The sequence below is a fragment of the Sarcophilus harrisii genome, chromosome 4 (assembly GCF_902635505.1).
Source record: "Sarcophilus harrisii chromosome 4, mSarHar1.11, whole genome shotgun sequence".
Classification (NCBI taxonomy): Eukaryota; Metazoa; Chordata; class Mammalia; order Dasyuromorphia; family Dasyuridae; genus Sarcophilus; species Sarcophilus harrisii.
Window position 1 is genome coordinate 247,726,794 of NC_045429.1, and position 8,906 is coordinate 247,735,699.

General features: G+C 32.6%; 1 long non-coding RNA gene across 1 annotated transcript in view; it reads right to left on the minus strand.

Annotated features, from left to right (window-relative positions):
* Window positions 1-2,032, minus strand: part of LOC116423179 — a 54,230-nt gene extending 52,198 nt beyond the window's left edge. Inside the window, exon 1 of the long non-coding RNA XR_004233668.1 lies at window positions 1,782-2,032. This is a non-coding gene — a long non-coding RNA (uncharacterized LOC116423179). The remainder of the gene's footprint in view (window positions 1-1,781) is intronic.
* Between the last annotated feature and the right edge of the window lie 6,874 nt (window positions 2,033-8,906).

An 8,906-nucleotide genomic window follows, 5' to 3' on the forward strand; every position in this document is an offset into this window, starting at 1 on the left:
CACTAGACCTGAAGTGAGGAGAACCCAAGTTCAAATCTGGCCTCAGACACTTAATACTGCCTAGCTGTATGACCTTGGGCAAGTCACTTAACTCCAATTGTCTCAGCCAAAAAAAAAAATTATTGATTTAAAAGTTTAAACTTACAATTATGAGTCATTTCAAATTATAAAGAAGAGAGTAATATATTAGTGGGGGAAAAAAGCTTAAATAAAACTTAAAAAAACATCTATTTGAGCAAAGTCATCTCAAGGGAAAATTTAAGGAAACAAATGGAAGAACTACTAAATATAGAAAAAAGTAGGAAACTTTTTCAAAAATTGTTATAATAAAAATGTTTTCTTTATTAAGGGCAGTGGAATAATCACACATGGACCTTCTAACACTACAGTCTCAGATACAATTAAATAATAGATAGACATGACATTGAAAAGAACAAGAAGGAGTAGCTAGTTGTTGTAGTGGGTAGAACACCAGCCCTGAAGTCAGGAGGAACTGAGTTAAATCTGACTTTACACACTTAATATTTACTGGCTGTATGACCCTGGGCAAGTCACTTAACCCTAATTGCCTTGGGGGAAAAATAAGAAAAGCATCTAGAAAAGGCCAGTGGTACACAGAAATCTTTTATGGATGCAACATACTCAATAAGAGTGCTGAGAGAGGGATACACAAGGTATGTGAAGAAGATACCAATGGTGGGGAGAAGGAAGAATCTTTAGACCTTCTTAATATCAATAAATATGATTAATTACTGATATATATGCTTTTCCATTTAAATCAAAACTTTACCAACATTCAAGTTGTGGGCACTCTTCATAAAAATATTAGAAGGAACAAGAAAGTTTTACGAAAAGTATTTAATGAATTACATCTTATTTCAGAATTAACTAAAATATAGTAAATCTAGGATTCCCAATATATTTATTTGTTGACTATGAAAAAAAAATAAACTTGGAACAAAAAACTACCTTGTAGATTCTTTTATAATAAGCTGCCCCTTCCCCCCCTCTCCCTATCTATATCTTTAAGATTCCTTGGAAGATGTAATAACATAAATAACCCTGTTCAATGATGTTCTGATAATAAACATGTAAAGCATACAACAGAGAGATATATGCTCACCAAAACTATCTGGCACTCTGGTGGAACAAATCTAGAGGAGAGTTCAAAGCTTCTCTGTGGATAGTATATTATGTTTCCTGCATTAAGTCAAAGAGTTCAAAGGAAATTCTGGGAAGAAATCTATAATATTCACATGATCATTCACATAAGAAATACCAAATGATGAAAAATGTTATGCCAAAATTGCATTTGATATTCAAAAAAAAGGTGCAACACTTTATAAATCTGGGACATTTAATATAGACAGACACTAATATGGGAACAAAATTGAACAGAACTAATAAAACAGAACAGAATGGGGATGGAGATGAGGGGAAGGGAAGAGGTGGAATTATCTTTAGGCAACTACAAAGATCTTTTGCTGACTTCATGCTTCCCATGAAAGCAACAGCCCATTTTTTTCAAAACTAACATTTTACTGGTCTTGATATATGGCAGTGAGTCCTGAAATCAATTGTCTTCAAAAAACTAAAAATAAAGATCACAGGGAACAATAGAGAAGCATAAAATTGATGTGAATAGGTAGCAGTACATAAGTATTAAAGAACTAAGAACAACAGAAGAAAGTGAAGGAAGGATACCAAGGAATTTCATGATAGGACAAGAGCTCAAATGGCAAGAGTAAGGAATGATATAGACAAGAATGCTCTACTAGTACCTTTGGGATGTCAGCAGAAATTAAAGTCTTCAGCAAATTGAGTATTCTCTCTTCTATGGTGAACTTATGGAAAAGTCTGGAAAATAACCACACAGAATGGGCAAGCATGGATGGGTTCCGTTCCTGAAGAGAACTTCAAAATTAATGAGACTACAGATTTATTTGAACATTCCTCACCCTAAAATAGTGTTTTGGCACATACTGGACAATCAATAAAAATGTTGTAAAATCAAAATGGATTACACTGCTATCAAAACAATCACCATACAAAAAAAAAAAAAAAATTAAAAAGTTGTAGCTGGTTTAAACTAAGGGGAAAAACTCAAATGTTTTGTAGTCCTACAAAATAATCCTTTAATAGTTTGCCATGACAGTGAATAGGAATGTCAATTTATATCATCAATTTTTATTATATTGAATTCTTACCACGGACAATGAACATTTCTTTATTTTTGTCTTTATTTTTGCCAAACTCCTTTGTAGTTGGATTCATATAGCAGCTGGGTATGTCTTAGTAAATAAGATCCCAAAGATTATATCCACTCTGTTGTTGACTGTAATCTCCTCCTATCCCTTCCTGCTGGGTTTTTACTGATAATGTGCTGGAATGTCGATGGTTTGTGTAGATTTTTATATTCTGCAAATTTTATTGAATTTGTTTCAATTAATTTTTAATTGACACTTTAAATTTTTTCCAAATAAAACATCATATCTGCAAAAAGTAACTATTTTCCAATGCTAATTTTTTCAGTGTCCTATTGCTACAGCTAGCATTTCTAACATTGAATAGCTGTGAAACATTCTTGAGTTGCCTCTGATTGCTATTGGAAAGCTTTCTTTTTCCCCATTAGATATGCTTACTCTTGGTTTTAGAGATTTACAATATTTAAGCAGGTCTTGATTATGTTTTCTCTTTTTTTGTTGAGAAACAAGTTTTGGATTTTGTCAAAAGTCTTTTTGGTATAATTATATAATCAAGTGTTTTCCGCTTTTTATAGAAATCCAACCTGATAATACTTTGTAACTTTTGTGTTATATTGCTATAGCCTATTTTGTTCATATTTTAAAGTTTGAAAAAATTTGCTCATTATGGTCAATATTTTTTTTTCTCTTACTGGTTTAGCTATCAAGACAATATTTATAATCATAGAAATATATTTCTGAAAAGTTTATGTAATTTTGGAAATATTCTTTAAATGTGTTAAAATTCATTTGTGTATCATCTGGTCTTGGAGGTTTTTGAGAGCTCATTTATAGGTTAATGTCTTTTAATTTTTAATTGGTCTAAGTTTTCTTTTGTTAATCTGAGAGTTATATTTTTAATAAGTATTCACTCATTCATTATGATGGAACAAAATAATTAGATTTCATTTCTAATTATTATTTTCATTTTTGGTATTTGATTTTCCCATAAAAATTATTAGCTAACTACATAACTTATTTGAAAGCTTCTACTTTTATTATCTTTTTGTTTCCAATTAGTCTCTCCTTTAATTTTTAGAATTTCTATTTCATTGTTTAGTTGGGAGAATGGATTTTTGTTCAAGTTTCATTTGTTTTTTCTTTCTTTTGTTGATAAGTGTATAGATAGAAAATGTCTCCTAAGGACTACATTAGCTGCAATCCATGGTATGTCCTGTTGTTGATTGTCTCATTGTTTTCTTCTTTGATTAATTTTTTTTATTTTTTCTATAACTAAGCTTCTACTTCTTTAGAACTAAGTTTAGTCTCCAAATGTTTCTCAAATATTTCTTAAGAGGCCTCATTGAATGTAATTTTTATTACATTAGTTTTAGACATCGTGAGAAAGTTTTGCTGGACTAATACACACAAATAATATACACATACACATGTTGGCTTTTCTCTCAATTTTGTAAAATAAATTGCTCAATATAGGAGACATAGGTATAAAAATAAGATTTAATGTTTATTATGTCTTAGAGTGTACAATCCATAGTAGTTTAGTATAAATCAACTGAAATATAGGAAGTTCCCAAATTTAAAAACAGTAAAAGTATTGATTAGGAATCAGAAAATAATGACTCTCTTGGAAAGTTTTCAGCCCTGGGAAAAATGTTCTTCCACAGGAGGAAGGAGGATGATCTGTCACATCATGTGGGACTGCACACTGTGTAGTCTTAAACATACAGTTTTAAAGATTTAACTTGAGTCCGTTATCTGTAACAATGAAAAATCTAAAATTTTCTGTATCTGTTTCAGAGTGTTGTTGTGAGAATACAATTAAAAATCTATGAAAATATAAAAAATACAGTATCTATACACACTTGCTTTCCCAATTTTTGGGGGAATTTGGATGGTATACAAATCTGGAACTTTTGGAAAATCTCTGGATTCAGAAGTAGAATAAAATGGAAGTGCTGTGTAACGTAGACTACCAAAGAGGAGCTGGGTCCAGGGGTAGTCTGCCAGAGAAAATGGGAAGCCCATTTAGTTGCTCACTTCCATACTTTCCTTTTCCACAACTACATTTTTTGACTGTGCTATTCTAAAACATGCCAATTAATATGTTTGAATTAACAAAGACTGAGAATTTGTTTTCCCTTAGTATCTAAGATAGCATACTGGAGGAATGGTGAGTTTTGATTAGAAGGAGGCAAACAAAGAGTTTTTATTCTTGGAACATTTTAGAGTTAAGGACAGTTTTGGTGAGATACATGAGATACTATCATGAGGAAACTGAATGCTTGATAAAAGGAGTACCAGGATGTAGGAAGAATACAAAAGATAAAATGGAAGAATGCAAGAAAGCAAATAATCAGTTTCAAAATTTTGCCTGTCCCTCAAAATCTAGTGGAAAGTAAGGAAGGATGAGGTTTACAATCTCAGAACTTAAGACATTCAATAAAATTATTAAACTATGCAAAATCATGAAGACAATATATTCCAATTCCTTCTCATCACGGAACATAGTTAATTAGGATAGATACATCCAGGCAAATGAAGGTGGGAGATAAAGATTAATTGTAGATGGTAATAGAGGCTGATGTAGGAATAAGATTTGTAGAGGGGACAGGCAAAGCCAGGACGTGGAATAAAGGCAGGGACTCACCACGCTCTTCCCCAAACCCCTCCAAATTTCTTTAACTATTGACTCTAAACAAATTTTAGAGCATCATAACACAGAAAAAGATGAACAATTTTCCAGCTGAAGACAACTTAGAAAATCAGCAGGAAAAGTCTGTAATAACAGGATGGTAGTCTAGCACATGATACCAGTGCAGAGAATTAAAAGCTAATGAATAGGCTAGGAAAATGAGTAAACAACAGAAAAAGATTCTGACCATAGAAAGGTACTATAGAGAAAAGAAAGATCAAAACACATACTCAGAAGACGACAACAAAATCAAAGCTATGTCCAAAGCCTCCAAGAAAAAAGTTAAGAATTGATCTCAGGTCACAGGTGAACTCAAAGAGCATTTTTAAAATTAGATAGTGGAAAAATTGGGAGAATTGAAAGTGAGGCAAAAATATAGAATATGCTAATGAGAATGCCTTAAAAAGAAAAATTGGCCAAATGATAAAAAGAGATGCAAAAGGTTATTAAGGAAAATTCCTTGAAAATTAGAATTGAGCAAAAGGAAGCTAATATCTTTATGAGAAACCAAGAAATAATAAAATAAAATCCAAAGAATGAAAAGATAGAAAACTTAAATATCTCATTGGAAAAAATAAATGTTCTGGAAAATAGACCCAGAAATACATCCTCCCCATTTCCCTCTCCCCTCAGTTAACTGACTTGCCCAGGGTCACACAGCTAGGAATTTGATTTGAACTCAAATCCTCCTGACTTCAGGGCTGGTGCTCTGAGCCACCCAGCTGCTCCTGGGAGAAATAATTTAGAAATTATTGGTCTACCTGAAAAAGTCATGATCAAAAAAGGTGTAGACATAATTTTTCAAGAATTATCAAGGAAAACTGTCCTGACATTTTAAAACCAGAGAATAAAATGGAAATCAAAAGAATGAACCAATAATCTCCTGAAAGTGACGCCAAAATAAAAACTCCCAGCTAAATTCTGGAACTCCCAGGTCAAGAAGAAAATATTTCAAACATCCAGAAAGAAACAATTCAAGTATAGGGGAGTCACTATCAGGATAACATAAAATTTATAGCAGCTTCTACATTAAAGGATTAGAGGGCTTAGAATATATTCCAGAAAACAGTGGAGCTAGGATTACAATCAAGAATCACCTACCCCGATAAACTGGGAAAACATTTTTATAGTCAAAGGTTCTGATAAAGGCCTCATTTCCAAACTATATAGAGAAGTGACTCTAATTTATAAGAAATCAAGCCATTCTCCAATTGATAAATGGTCAAAGGAGATAAACAGACAATTCTCAGATGAAGAAATTGCAACTATTTCTAGCCATATGAAAAGATGTTCCAAGTCATTATTAATCAGAGAAATGCAAATTAAGACAACTCTGAAATACCACTACACACCTATCAGATTGGCTAGAATGACAGAGAAAGATAATGTCGAATGCTGGAGGGGATGTGGGAAAACAGAGACACTGATACATTGTTGGTGGAATTGTGAACACATCCAGCCATTCTGGAGAACAATTTGGAACTATGCCCAAAAAGTTATCAAACTGTGCATACCCTTTGACCCAGCAGTGTTACTACTGGGCTTATACCCCAAAGAGATTTTAAAGAGAAAGGGGCCTGTATGTGCAAGAATGTTTGTGGTAGCCCTGTTTGTAATGGCCAGAAACTGGAAACCAAGTGAATATGCATCAATTGGAGAATGGCTGAATAAATTGTGGTATATGAATGTTATGGAATATTATTGTTTGGTAAGAAATGACCATCAGGATGATTTCGGAAAGTCCTGGAGAGACTTACATGAACTGATGCCGAGTGAAATGAGCAGGACCAGAAGATTATACACTTTAACAACAATACTGTATGATGATCAATTCTGATGGACGTGGCCCCCTTCAACAATGAGATGAACCAAATAAGTTCCAATAGAGCAGTAATGAACTGAACCAGCTACACCCAGGGAAAGAACTCTGGGAGATGACTATGAACCTAACTACATAGAATTCCCAATCCCTCTATTTTTGTTCGCCTGCATTTTTTATTTCTTTCACAGGCTAACTGTACACTATTTCAAGGTCTGACTCTTTTTATACAGCAAAATAACTATTTGGACATGTGTATATATATTGTATTTAACTTATACTTTAACATATTTAACATGTATCAGTCAACCTGCCATCTGGAGGAAAGGGTGGGGGGAAGGAGGGAAAAAGTTGGAACAAAAGGATTTGCAATTGTCAATGCTGAAAAATTACCTATGCATATAATCTTGTAAATAAAAAGCTATAATAAAAAAGAAAAAAAAATCACCTACCCAGCAAAAGTGAGCATTAGCCATCAGGAAAAAAAGGTGATCATTCAATGAAAGATGGGACTTTCAAGCATTCATGATAAAAAAAAGACCAGAACTGAATGGAAAACTTGACTTTCAAATATAGGACTCAGGAGAAGCATAAAGAGGTAATCAGGAAAGAGACAAGGGACTAAAAAAAAAATAAATAAAATTAAGGGGTGAGGAATGCACTGGGAAAATGAGAAAGGGAGAGGTGAAATGGAGCAAATTATCTGCTAAAAAAAGAAAAAGCTTTTCTAGTGGAAAGGAAGAGAGAAGGGAAGGGGAGTGAGGGAACCTTACTTCCATCAGAATTGGCTCAAAGAGGAAATGACATACACAACATTCAATATGGGTATGTGATTTGATGGAATATTATTATAGCTTTATGGAAAGTGAGCCGGATGCTCTCAGAAAAACCCCAAAGTGAAATGTACTGTGTACAAAATAGTAGCAATGTTATGGGATAATCATTTGCTATTTTCAGTAATATAATGATCTATGACTACTCTGAAGGATTTGATAATAATGAAAAACGCTTTCCATACTCAGCCCAGATAAAGTAAAACTGATTCTATGTTTTCTTTCACCTGACTTTTATGGAAATGTTTTGTAATGTGCCTTTTTAATGAGGGTGGAGAGGAAGGGAAAATCTGGAACTCAAAACTTATAAACAAAGGCACAATAAAAGTGAATGATATTTTAGAAACATATAATCCATGAAAGGATTTAAAGTTGGGACCCACTTCACAAGGTACTGAAACAGGAAATTTCAGCTTGGTGTGATTTCCTTAAACTTGAATTCTGGTTTGGTCTTAAAAAATCCAGGGTGAAGAGTTAAAGTGTTTCAGGCTAACATGCAAATCACCAGCATTTATACTTCTATGGTAATTTTTTTTAAAAAAACTTGATTCCAAATATCCAATTAAATGCAAATCTTTAGCAATAATTTTTAGTTGGAGAGTGATTAGTGTTGTAATTCTGCCTTTCATTCTTCTCAAAAATACCCAAACCTGCATTTTAAAATCTAACTTCAACTCACACCATTTTAATAGAATTTTCATTAATAGTGTGTTTCATCTGCAATGTGAAAAACAGGAATACAGTACATACAAAATGTTTTTTCATTTCTTGACCACATATTTGGGCATTGTACTTAGATCAATTCCATAATGATCTCAGTCAGCACTATGGAGAGAATAGTTTTGTTTTTATGCAGGAAAATCATCCAACTTGTTTAATCACAGAAACCAAATATTTAATAGTTGTGGTTATAAAATGCAGTGTTATGAAAGTGAAGATATGGGAAATGGATTAGCCTTTTCCTTAAGTGTTTTTATAATAACAACATGTATAAGCAATATTTTCCCTTAGTTTTTAAAAGTAGGAAACATGCTATAATGTACACAAGCAAGATACCCCAAGGACTGGCTTTAAAATTTTTAAATCATATTCTAGGATATTATACTCTAGTCAAATGTGGTACATTGTGCCCAGTTAATTTGGTGTATTTATTGTAGATCTTAAATAAATGCTATCCTGCAAATGTTTTCATAACAGAACCAATAGCATTCTCACCTGACTATCCTTCAGCTCTATCAACAAGGGAGAATATTACTTTTTACTTATAAAAGATAGAATAATATTTAGTACTTCAAGTAAAGAAACTTTATAATAAATGAAAGTTATTATTAAATTATACAAAACAATCTCAGCAGTGA